The 12410-nt window shown below is 40.6% G+C and overlaps 1 protein-coding gene and 1 long non-coding RNA gene across 6 annotated transcripts in view; one reads left to right on the top strand and one right to left on the bottom strand.

Annotated features, from left to right (window-relative positions):
• Positions 1-12410, bottom strand: part of MAGI2 (membrane associated guanylate kinase, WW and PDZ domain containing 2) — a 1096261-nt gene that overhangs the window by 1000425 nt on the left and 83426 nt on the right. The gene's annotated exons all lie outside the window — the stretch shown is intronic.
• On the top strand, positions 2843-11882 carry LOC123378029. The gene is made up of 3 exons (XR_006582428.1): positions 2843-2919; positions 6420-6480; positions 11771-11882. It is a non-coding gene; the product is annotated as an uncharacterized LOC123378029 (long non-coding RNA).

The raw sequence follows: 12410 nt of genomic DNA, 5'->3' as shown, positions 1-12410 counted from the left end.
TGAATGGTACTATCACCTCCCGTGACTTGCATGCCATGCCTCAGTTAATGCAACCTAAAATTGCATTTGCTTTTTTTTTGCAACAGTATCACATTGTTGACTCATAACAAGCAATTAGCCAAAATGTTGCAATCAACCTTGAAAATGCTATGATTGAATGTAATGAAAAATAATATTAGAGAACAAAAATGTCAAGTGCTTTGGGCGAGTGGGATATTTAAAACTGGAATCATACAAGGTAAATATAATCACTGTTGTTTTTGCTAATTGATTAAAATAATTAAAATATTACTTAAGCTAATCATTATTTTACTGACATATAAACTGTTTCTTCTGCAGGATCTTGGTGCTTAATTATGGGAGAAGAGTCAAAACAATTCTGGCCTGAAAAGAATAAAGATCTGGAAAATTGGAAGAAACTTATGTCAAGATCTCTGCACTAATTACAGAACAGGATTAGCCGTGTATATGAATAATAAGAGTTACACCACCCTGAATGAAAAATTACAAGGTAAAATTTATAAGCTGGCATGAATGGGTCTAGGTAGAAATTTCTCCTATAAGCATGTTTGTCAAGGCTAATTCCCCACTCTGGCACTTTGCGTGCAGAAGGTGGCAAGGCTGCCCAGAAGGGGGGGGGGCAAGTGGGGCAATTTGCCCCAGGCCCCCACGAGAATATAGTATTCTATAGTATTGCAACTTTTTTTATGGAAGAGGCCCCCGAAATTGCTTTGCCCCAGGCCCCCTGAATCCTCTGGGCGGCCCTGGAAGGTGGGACCCACAAGGATTCTAAAAACTAATAGTGGCCACTCCAGGCTTATATTAAACTCCCAAGGTTACAGCTTTTCTCTGACCTTGGATTGGTAGATGCTGCCACCACCCAAGTGCAGAACCCCTTTGAGAGCCCAGGAAGGCGCACTTGGGAATTCCTTCCTGGGGGGGTACCCTCAAGCCCTTTCACCCAGCCTCCCGGGGAAGAGCTGAGAAAGAAAGAAAAAGGGAACTAGCTGTTGCCACCAGCTAACTAAACAACCTGTGCACAAACCTCTTAAGACACAAAAATCCAATTCTGTTCTAAAATAAAGGTAAATTGTATTAATAAAAAAAAGAAAGAAAATACATCTGGGAACTCGGGCTATTGCTAGATTTTCAAAGAGCAATTACAGGGATTAAGCATCAAGAATAGCTTTCTTGAGGTCCAGCTTAAAGGATGCAAGCAAAACAAAAGCACCTGGGGTTTGCACAGAGGAGTCCACAAGCCATAATGAAATAAAAGGAATAAACCTAATTGCGTCTTCCTAGATATTTCCTGATCTACTTACATAACAAGTAGTTTCTAGGTATGATACTGATGATTTTTTCATACCTAGCCCAAGCTTTTTACAGCATAGTTCTATCGTCTGCCTCTCGCCAGGAGAACAACAGACAGACAAAAAGGGAATCTTGTTTCAGTTTTAAAAAGCTCTAGCCTTCCCATTGGCTCTTTTGGCGAGGTGCCCACTCACTTCCTCTTACCTATGCATAGCAGTGAGACTTTTTAACCCTTTACAGGTAGAACAATTAGAGAACAGCTACTAAGAATCATAGAATCATAGAATATTAGGGTTGGAAGAGATCTCAGGAGGTCATCTAGTTCAATCCCCTGCTCAAAGCAGGACCAACACCAACTAAATCATCCCAGCCAAGGCTTCGTCAAGCCAGGCCTTAAAAACCTCTAAGGATGGAGATTCCACCACCTACCTAGGTAACCCATTCCAGTGCTTCACCACCCTCCTAGTGAAATAGTTTTTCCTAATATCCAACCTAGACCTCCCCCACTCCAACTTGAGACCATTGCTCCTTGTTCTGTCATCTGCCACCACTGAGAACAGCCTAGCTTCATCCTCTATGGAAACCCCCTTCAGGTAGCTGAAGGCTGCTATCAAATCCCCCCTCACTTTTCTCTTCTGCAGACTAAATAACCCCAGTTCCCTCAGCCTCTCATCGTAAGTAAGGTGCCCCAGGCCCCTAATCATTTTCATTGCCCTCTGCTGGAGTCTCTCCAATTTGTCCACATCCCTTCTGTAGTGAGGGAACCAAAACTGGACACAATACTCCAGGTGTGGCCTCATCAGTGTCGAATAGAGGGGAATAATCACTTCCCTCGATCTGTTGGTAGTGCTCATACTTATACAGCCCAATATGCCGTTGGCCTTCTTGGCAACAAGGGAACACTGCTGACTCATATTCAGCTTGTCATCCACTGTAATCCCCAGGTACTTTTCTGCAGAACTGCTGCTTAGCCAGTCGGTCCGCAGCCTGTAGCGGTGCATGGAATTCTTCCTTCCTAAGTGTAGGACTCTTCATCAGATTTCTTTTGGCCCAATACTCCAATTTGTCTAAGAGGGATTTTATAACTATTGGCTGGGTGTCCATAAAAGGACCCCCTTCCCTTCATTTATCACAATGTTATTACATAATTTGTACATTAATTAAGTTTTATACCTTCTTTTTGAAGCTTTTGGTATTAGCTGCTGCTGAAAGATGCAAAATGTCAAACTAGATGCACCACTGGTCTGATGCAGAATGGCAGGGTTGTAACTTGGAGCTGTAAACATGTATCAGATGGTCATTGCAACCACCCTGCCCATCCGTACTGCTAAATGGGGGGGAAATACCAGTTATATAAGTGATTGGCGGGGGGTCTGGTATGGAAGAGATTTAAAACCACTGCGGTAAGGACCCTCCCTTTTTTACTAGCTATCTAGACTATCCCCAACTGCCTCTCAACCATGTTATTATTGATTGTTTAATCTACTGTAGGCATCACAGAATAAGCAGGTCTTAAGAAGGAATTTGAATGGAGAGAAGAACGGAATTTGAATGGAGCTTGCAGACAAGCTTTGGAAGCACATTCCATGTGTAAGCAACAGGGTGGAAGTAAGCACAAAGTCATTTGTTGGAGAAGGGTGACATCACTGGCAGAGTGAAGCAGGTGGGTGGGAAAATCAGAAGATACCAACTGGCAGCTTTGTGTAAACTTAAAATAGCAATTTTCCATCCTGTTATGGCTTTCACATTCACAGTTTTGCTAGGCATCCTGTGGAAGACGATACATTCAGGAGTATCAAACACATTCATATGTTATATAAAATGCATTTTATAAACATGAAAAGGCATATCAACTCATGTTTCTGAATTCTGCCCCCTCCCCAGTTTTTACTTTGTGCATTTACAGCCCTTTGGGTATGATCATTTGCTCAGCTTCTTTGTACAGTCAATTTCTTCTTTTGTTTGTGTGGGTCTCTTTGGCCTGGTCTACACTACGCGTTTATACCGAATTTAGCAGCGTTAAACCGATTTAACCCTGCACCCATCCACACAACAAAGCCCTTTATATCGATATAAAGGGCTCTTACAACCGATTTCTGTACTCCTCCCCGACGAGAGGAGTAGCACTGAAATCGGTATTGCCATGTCGGATTAAGGTTAGTGTGGCCGCAATTCAACGGTATTAGCCTCCGGGCGGTATCCCACAGTGCACCATTGTGACCGCTCTGGAAAGCAATCTGAACTCGGATGCACTGGCCAGGTAGACAGGAAAAGCCCCGTGAACTTTTGAATTTCATTTCCTGTTTGCCCAGCGTGGAGCTCTGATCAGCACGGGTGGCCATGCAATCCCAAATCCAAAAAGAGCTCCAGCATGGACTGTACGGGAGATACTGGATCTGATTGCTGTATGGGGAGATAAAACTGTTCTATCAGAGCTCCGTTCCAGAAGACGAAATGCCAAAGCATTTGAAAAAATCTCCAGGCTATGATAGACAGAGGCCACAGCAGGGACTCAACACAGTGCTGCGTGACAAGTGTAACAGAAAGCCAAAGAATCAAATGGACGCTCATGGAGGGAGGGAGGGGGACTGAGGACTCGAGCTATCCCACAGTTCCTGCAGTCTCCGAAAAGCATTTGCATTCTTGGCTGAGCTCCCAATGCCTGAAGGGTCAAAAACATTGTTGCCAGTGGTTCAGGGGATATGTCGTCAATTTACCCCCCTCCCCCCCTCAAAGAAAAGGGAAAAAATCGTTTCTCGCCTCTATTCAATGTCACTGTATGTCTACTGGATGCTGCTGGTAGACGGGGTGCTGCAGAGCTAAACAGCAGCATCTTCTCCCCTCCCCTCCCCAGTGGCAGACGGTACGGTACAATATGACTGATAGCCGTCCTCGTCATCATCCTGTGAGTGCTCCTGGCTGGCCTCGGTGAGGTCGGCCGGGGACGCCTGGGCAAAAATGGGAATGACTCCCGGTCATTCCCTTCTTTAAGCTTTGTGTCCTGGAGATTCAGTCCTGGCAGATGGTGCAATAGGGCTGGTAACCGTCTTCATCATTGCAGCTGGAGGCTGAGCTCCTCTTCCCCCCACCCCTTCATGTCTAATGGAGATTCTGGACTATCATAGCCGCGGGAGACTGTGCTCCTCTCCCCCCCCACCCTTTAATGAGTAATGGAGATGTCCTGCCTGGAATATCATAGCAGCTGGAGGCTGCCTCCCCCTCATTTTATCTCACTAAAAAGTCAGTGTTTCTTATTCCTGCATTCTTTATTACTTCATCACACAAATGGGGGGATAACTGCCATGGTAGCCCAGGAGGGGTGTGGGAGGAGGGAAACAATGGGTGGGGTTGTTGCAGGGGCACCCCCTAGAATGGCATGCAGCTCATCATTTCTGCGGGATATCTGGGGCTCTGACCCGGAGCGGCTGTGCTCTCTTGTTCTCTAGTAGACTTGCCCCATATTCTAGGCAGGACTGACTCTATTTTTAGACAGAACATAAAGAATGGAATGACCTGAGAAGTCATTCCCATTTTTGTCCATGCGCCCCCGGCCAACCTCAGTGAGGCCAGCCAGGAGCACCCATGACAGCAGCAGACGGTACAATATGACTGGTAACCGTCATCGCCAATTTCCAAAGCAGTAGACGGTGTAATAGGGCTGGTAACCATCTCTGCTACCTTGCAAAGGCAAATGAGTGCTGCTGTGTAGCACTGCAGTACGCCGTCTGTCAGCAGCATCTAGTACACATACGGTGACAGTGAAAAAAGGCTAAACGGGCTTCATGGTTACCATGCTATGGCGTCTGCCAGGGCGATCCAGAGAAAAAGGGCGCAAAATGATTGTCTGCCATTGCTTTCACGGAGGAAGGATTGAGTGACGACATTTACCCAGAATCACCCGCGACACTGTTTTTGCTCCATCATGCATTGTGATCTCAACCCAGAATTCCAATGGGCGGGGGAGACTGCGGGAACTATGGGATAGCTATGGGATAGCTACCCACAGTGCAACGCTCTGGAAATCGAGCCTTGGTACATGGACGTACACCGCCGAAATAATGTGCTTAGTGTGGCTGCGTGCACTCGACTTTATACAATCTGTTTTAAAAAACCGGTTTCTGTAAAATCGGAATAATCCCGTAGTGTAGACATACCCTTAGAGTCTGCATCCAATGAAGTCAATGGCAACACTTCCTTTGATAGCCACGAATGCAGAATTAAGTTCTTGCAGAGCAACACGGGAGAGAAAAAACAATTCTTAAAAAGAAATAGGAAACTGTGATTGTGAAAACCACAAACATTGGCAGGGGGCTCATCAGCTGTTGACTTTTTAATTCAGTTTTTTAAATGGATTAGATTTCAAACTGATGGTGTTTTTTTAACCAAAATTGGCAAATTAGATCACCAGTTGTGGAAAACAGAAGACAGAAGCAGAAAACTCCAAAATATTTATAATGTTTATATTTAAGAAGCAACAAAATAATATGTATAATTTGTAAGCAGTGAATGAATACATTAATATAAAACATTCAGGTTTTTGCAACAACTTTAAAATACAAGGTTTAAAATAAGGCATATATTCTTCTGGCTAACGTTTACATCAACAAAGATCTTTATATATTGTGCTATCAATCTACCTGTAGAAACCATTGAATGACACCACATATTTGCCTAAATATATTCAGTGATCCTTTTAATGATTACATAATATTTTTGTCAAACTGTTTTAATGCAACTACACCCGTCATGTTAATTGAAATATTTTGCTGTTGCTTTCCTCTACAGAGCAAATTAGTTTTTCTAACATCTTATTACAACATCTGTTCAGCAGAGTAAGATCCAACACAGTTCTGAGATGAATTCTGTGGTGGAAAATGGAAAATGTTGTTAAATTAATGTAACCATGATAAAGTGCTGTGATCAGCACTTCACAATCACAATTTCCTGACATGTCCCAAATTCCTGAATGTTTATAGTTCCCATGGCCAAGAAACAATGTCATTCAATAGCAAGGGAATTCATATAGAGTGAAATTCATATCAGTAGAGAACCCACACCCAGATTAAGGATTTAAGTGTAGTTTAAATTGTATGACGTCCTTGATACAGGCACTCTGCACAAGAATGAATTTCGCCCACAACATTTTAATGCACTTAGACCCATGACTTGGTGAGTACCTGGGAAATTGCTTATTGTCTATATCTCTGTGACACATTATGATAAAGCAATAGTTTCATAATGATATAATTCAAAAAATAAGGAAAAATTATGGTGCATAGGCGGTCTGATCAGCAACACTTGAGAGATCCAGTACAGAATTTCAATATATATAGTGACTCTGCTAGGGCAGGTCAGTGATATATTAAGAAATCAATGTAGCACTACATTCTACTATATTTTTAAACATGAACAGTATCAAAAGTGAAACTGACCTAGGGTGAAATCCTGGCCCCATTGAAGTCTATGGCAAAATACCCCAAACATACCCATGTTTAGGGCACATATTAAGAGCTTAAGTGGTACTAAGGGTTAATATGTCCCATTGAATTGGCATGAATTTCATACAGCGTACATAATTCCTTGGTGTATATATATTAGGCCCCATTACACTAAAATGTTTATTTGAACATGCATTGGTACAGTCATCCAAAAAACTGCACTGTGGACCAAATATTGCTTTCCGTTACTCCATTGTAAATCTAGAGTAACTCCACTGACTTCACAAGATTACTCTTCATTTGTAACAGAGTAGAACATAGTTGTGTGGATTTATCTGTCTGTTCAAATCTTTTCTCTCTCATGTTTACAACAATAACAAAAATGTACAGTAGCTAAATTTCCTGCCTTTTGTATGCACAATGTTTCAAAGTTTAGGGTTCCCACAATACCTATAACTTTGCCACAGTGCATATACAGGAATATCTCAGGAACACAAACCTACATGTCTTATTTTCCCACCCTCCCACTGATTTTAATGGGAGTTTCATGATGAATGCTTGGTCAAATTAGGGTGACCAGATGTCCCGATTTTATAGGGTCAGTCCTGATATTTGAGGCTTTTTCTTATACAGAAGCCTATTAACCCCCACCCCAGTCCCGATTTTTCACATTTGCTGTCTGGTCAGCCTAGGTCAAATACATGTTGTTTTAGATACATCCTCATTTGCTTGTGTACTGAAAATGTTGACATTAAGTCACCTATTTTTCATATACATTATGACTGAGAAATTAATTCAGGGTAAGTGGATAATATAATTGAAATTGGTTTGCAATAGCCTCAAGCTCATCATTCTGTACATATGGTACAAATGTGACCCAAGTGAGCACCAGAAAAAGACATCCAATGGAAAACCAAGTAGTCATTTCCCCAAGTCATCAGACCTACACTAGTTTTCGGAAGAATTGCATATTTAGTGCGCTGTGTTAGAATACAACAATATAGAAAAAGAAAGCCAAGAAACAATCTCCGTGAATGAATATATATGGTCGAACATTCTCCCAAGCTGTGAGAAACAGCTCGTGAAAAGATGTATTATCCTTTTCTGGAAACTGGCTGTTAGTTTGCCCAAAAGCTAAATGTAATTTAAAATAATATTCTGTCAAGAATAAAACAGATTTTAACAGTTCTGTGTGTTACAGATTTGCCAGTTTAATGTAAGATTATAATGGCTTCTTACAAGTCAAGATTCAGGCTATATGTGGTGCCATTTTGTGTAATAAGAACACAAGAAGTTTTTTTATAAGTAAGCAAAAGCTCTTTTGACAAAGTCTCTGATGCATTGTTTTAGTGAGGAAAATAATAAAATAAGTCATTTTTATTCAGATATTTTAAAATCTGCATCTGCGACAGCTACATTTCCCAGTATGTACCATGAAAGGTAGATAGGGCATCGTTCTTTCACCATGACCATGAGTCATATAACAGGGGTGGCACTGAAAGAGTAAGAGTGAAAAAGTTTTATGGTTCTCTTCCCGAGCAAGTCCAGAAACTGAACAAAGATTAACTTTCCTGGGGAGAGTACCATTCATCATTTGCAGCTTTGACTCCTCTATTCATACAGTTCATTAGTTTTTCACAGGAAGCAAAATACTCATGTTCTGTAGCTGAATCAAGCTTTTATTACTTTTGAGAGTTTAGCAGCATATGTATTAATCATTGCATTCTCTTCATTTTTAAAAGAGAATATGTAATACAGAAGAAGACAACACCTTTAATTCTCCAGGAAAGAGCAACACAGCTCAGCTCCACAACATTAAGTTTGACAAATATTCATGAATCCTTAACTCACTGGGTCCATAAAGGAAATATTTCCTATTTAAATGAAATCATTTTCACCACAATTTCTCATTACTCTCTTCCCACATAGTTTCATATTTTAAACATAACAGGATTCCTTGCTTGCATTTTCCATATCATTTTACTTGTGTGTTTTCCTAGAACAGCTGTGCCCAATTTTATATTCATGCAAACATTTTCTTCACACTATTTCCAAATTAATGTTTTGTCAGTACTGGGCACGGGGGAAGAACAGAATTCACAGCAAAAAGATATTGTGCAGTAGTTAAACATAGAGACTGCAATTTTCAAAGGCAATTACTGAAGTTAGGGTCCCTACTCTCATTGACTTTCATGGGAGCGGCACTCTTTACGCCGCTAGGGACCTTTGAAAATCCCAGCTTTCAAAAACAAGGATAAATCTTTACATCCAAAACACTTTATTACATCAGTGCCACTTAAAAATCTAATCTTAATAACCGGTGTATGATAATCAGAACTACTGTAGTTGTAAAATATTTCATGTAATAATACAAAACCCTGTGCAACTAATACCACTAGTGTTCTCAAGTTGGGGTCTAGGATTTAAGCCTTTTGGGTTCTGGTCCTAGCTAGGACATTGATTTGCTGCCTCACATTTAATTTCTCTGTCCCTCAATTCACGCATCTGTAAAAGGAATATCAAAATCACTGTTATAATAATTCCTTACCTCACAGACTTTAGTTAATTATTTGCAAGGGTCCTTGAGAGCCTCGGAAAAAAAAGTACCACATGAATCCAAGTTATTATTTTATATTTAGCCCAAATATTTGACCTGGACTATTGTCACATGTCTTCTTTCAGGAACTCTTTTTGTCCTTCATGATAACCCTTCATCCCCCTCTTCCCTTACAACAATATATTTTCTTCCATAAACATCTTCATGTTCCTCTGCAGCCAATCATATGACTGAAAAGTACTGGAAAAGCAAGGCAGAACATATCTTTCTCCCCATAAAACACTGTATCTCATCTGCACTATCTAAGAAAGCCATTGCTCCGGACCCAAGCCTGACTCATGGCACTATTTCCAAGTGTGAACATCTGTAAGATTGAATACACCCTGTATAAAAAGAAGAGAACTGGAGCTCCCAACAGACACCCTGTGGCAGGGAGAACCCTAGTCCCAATGTAAGAATAACTGAGTTGTTACAACTTTTCTTAAATGATTTGAAACAAGGTGTTTAGACCATCATTCATCTTCTTGAAGTCGATTTTCACTAAAAGCCATATCTTTTACCATGCTTTCACATACAAAATACATTGCAAAATCAATGAGTCTTTAGGGTGTGGATCAATGGCATAATTATGGCACTTGGTCTTTACGTGAGAACAAACAGTTCTAAATGGTGGCTCATTTAGTCTTAGGATCTTTTTCTCACAGATTTGTTTATGCGGCTTTTCCCTCCCCAGCATTTGTAGATTATACTTTTTGATTCCTTAAAGAGATATCTCTCTTGCTGCATGTTCATTGCTTCTAACTTAATTACAGTTCATGGCAATAATGAGGAATATTATTGTATATTAGGCTCTAGCACCATATCTTGTAATTAGTCTGCATGAAGAACCTAGATGAAGTCACTGGGAGTTCTGGGGTCAGACTGGTGGCAGGATAGCTATCACTACCATAAGAAAAACTCCACTGATTTGACTAGGGTAGGATTTAGGTAAGAGGGAAAGTGTGAACAAAAATCAAATACTATACAGTGCTGGAAAAAAAATCAAGCTCAACAATAGAAGATAAGATCACAAATTCCCAACTGGAATATATGCTGGACCTTATTCAATTTTAGCTAACATTATATGCTATGCATTTGCAAAAGATGGTGGCACCAAAGAGAATTAACTAATAAATATTCCCTTACTTTCTGCATGCAAAAAAAAAGCACAAAACCCCTGTTTAAAAAAAACCACAAACCTCCACTTTTGTGCCTTTTTTAAAATAAAAATGTTTAAGTTTTAAAACTGACATGGAATATGGTAAGAGCAGCTTGTGTTTTCTCCACAGTATTTTAGGAAATGCATTAAAAAAAAACCCACACAAAACCAGTACTAGTTAAAAATAAGCCAGTATTAGTTACAGATAAAAGGCCAGATTCTTTATTGTCTAAGTGGTGCAGAAGGGAAGAAAGGGGCAGAAAAACTGACAGAAAGCCCTGAACGAAGAAGAAGCGGGAGCAGAAACATTATGTGATGCTCCCCTATTCAGTGAGTTCATGGAAACCCAACATGTGATTGGATTTGGGGGGGAGGGGTCTGTGTGACATCTGGAGGACAGCTGACCAGAGGTGACAAGTATTGAAAAAGCAGCAAAGAGTCTTGTGGCACCTTATAGACTAACAGACGTTTTGGAGCATGAGCTTTCGTGGGTGAATACCCACTTTGTCGGATGCATGCATCCGTCACATGCATCCGACGAAGTGGGTATTCACCCACGAAAGCTCATGCTGCAAAACGTCTGTTAGTCTATAAGGTCCCACAGGACTCTTTGCTGCTTTTACAGATCCAGACTAACACAGCTACCCCTCTGATACTTGAAGTATTGAAAAGAAGCTTCTCCCCCTATTTCAACACTAAATACACATGAACGAGATTTATGGGCAACTGTTTCATTTTGATGGATGCTAAGGGTGTAGAAGCCTTCCATTTTCATCTTATTTATTAAATCTCTATGAAGTAACCTGAGAAGTTACCATTATTTATATGTAACATGGTCGCACCTATCAGTCCCAACTGGAAATTGGGGCAGCATTGTACCAAGCACTGTATACATACATAATGAAAAGATGGGCCTTGACCCAAAGAGCTTAGGCCCAATGGAAGTTAGGCACCTAAATACCTCTGAGACTCTGGGCCTTACAGTGTAAGTATATGACGTGAGACAATACAGGGGCAGAGCCAGCACAACGTAACAGGCAGACAATTAGGATTATCATTGTAAGCAGTGAGTACACTTTGCCAGCTGCCTGCTCATTGTCAAGTGTATTGGAGGCATCAGGGCAGAGGTGAGTTTTAAGGAAGGATTTAAAGGAAGACAATATAGTGGCTTTGTGGATCTTTATCAGGAGATCCTTTAATGCAGGGGACAAAGCACAAAGGTGCTTGCAAGGAAAGTTGTTTAATTTGTTTCTTTTCTCCTATCAGGCTCTGAACACCTTGGCTGTATAACAAAGGGATTCTTTCTAGAAGATGAAAGGTGTCTGATGGAATTAGTAGTACATGCTTTAACTAAGAACAGGTGCTGCACGCTTCTTTCTGAGGCGAGCGTGCCAAATTATTGGATAAATGGTGCTTAAAATGTTTCATGAACTGAACCCCTGGAGTTTTATTATGCAATTAATGAGTTTTAGTTAATAAAATATGGTTTTATTATGCAGCAAATATACTTCTTGTACTGTGCAGTGGCCCTCTGGTATTGAGGGTAGCATGAGATTTCAAGATAAGAAGGCATTTTGATGGTGCTGTAAAATAAAACTAAAACACCTGAAAATTAAATAAGAGTTCAACAACTATGGCATTCCAAAAGCATTTGGGACCCACTGTAGAATACATTGAAGACCTGTACAAAGATGACAGCTCTGTAACCGAGGATTGCCAAATGACACCAATCCAACTGGCAGGACGGCTAACTTTCAGATTTTAGGTACTTACACTGCCATAGTATCAAGACCGAAAATACAAACAGCACTGAAATAAGCATATTAATTATGCATAACACAGTGTTAAAATAATACATAATACTTGGGTTTGGCTGCTTAGATGTGATTATTTTTTATTCCTTCCT

Source organism: Mauremys mutica, chromosome 1, assembly GCF_020497125.1.
Source record: "Mauremys mutica isolate MM-2020 ecotype Southern chromosome 1, ASM2049712v1, whole genome shotgun sequence".
NCBI classification, from domain to species: Eukaryota; Metazoa; Chordata; order Testudines; family Geoemydidae; genus Mauremys; species Mauremys mutica.
This window is presented reverse-complemented; position numbering and strand designations above follow the sequence as displayed.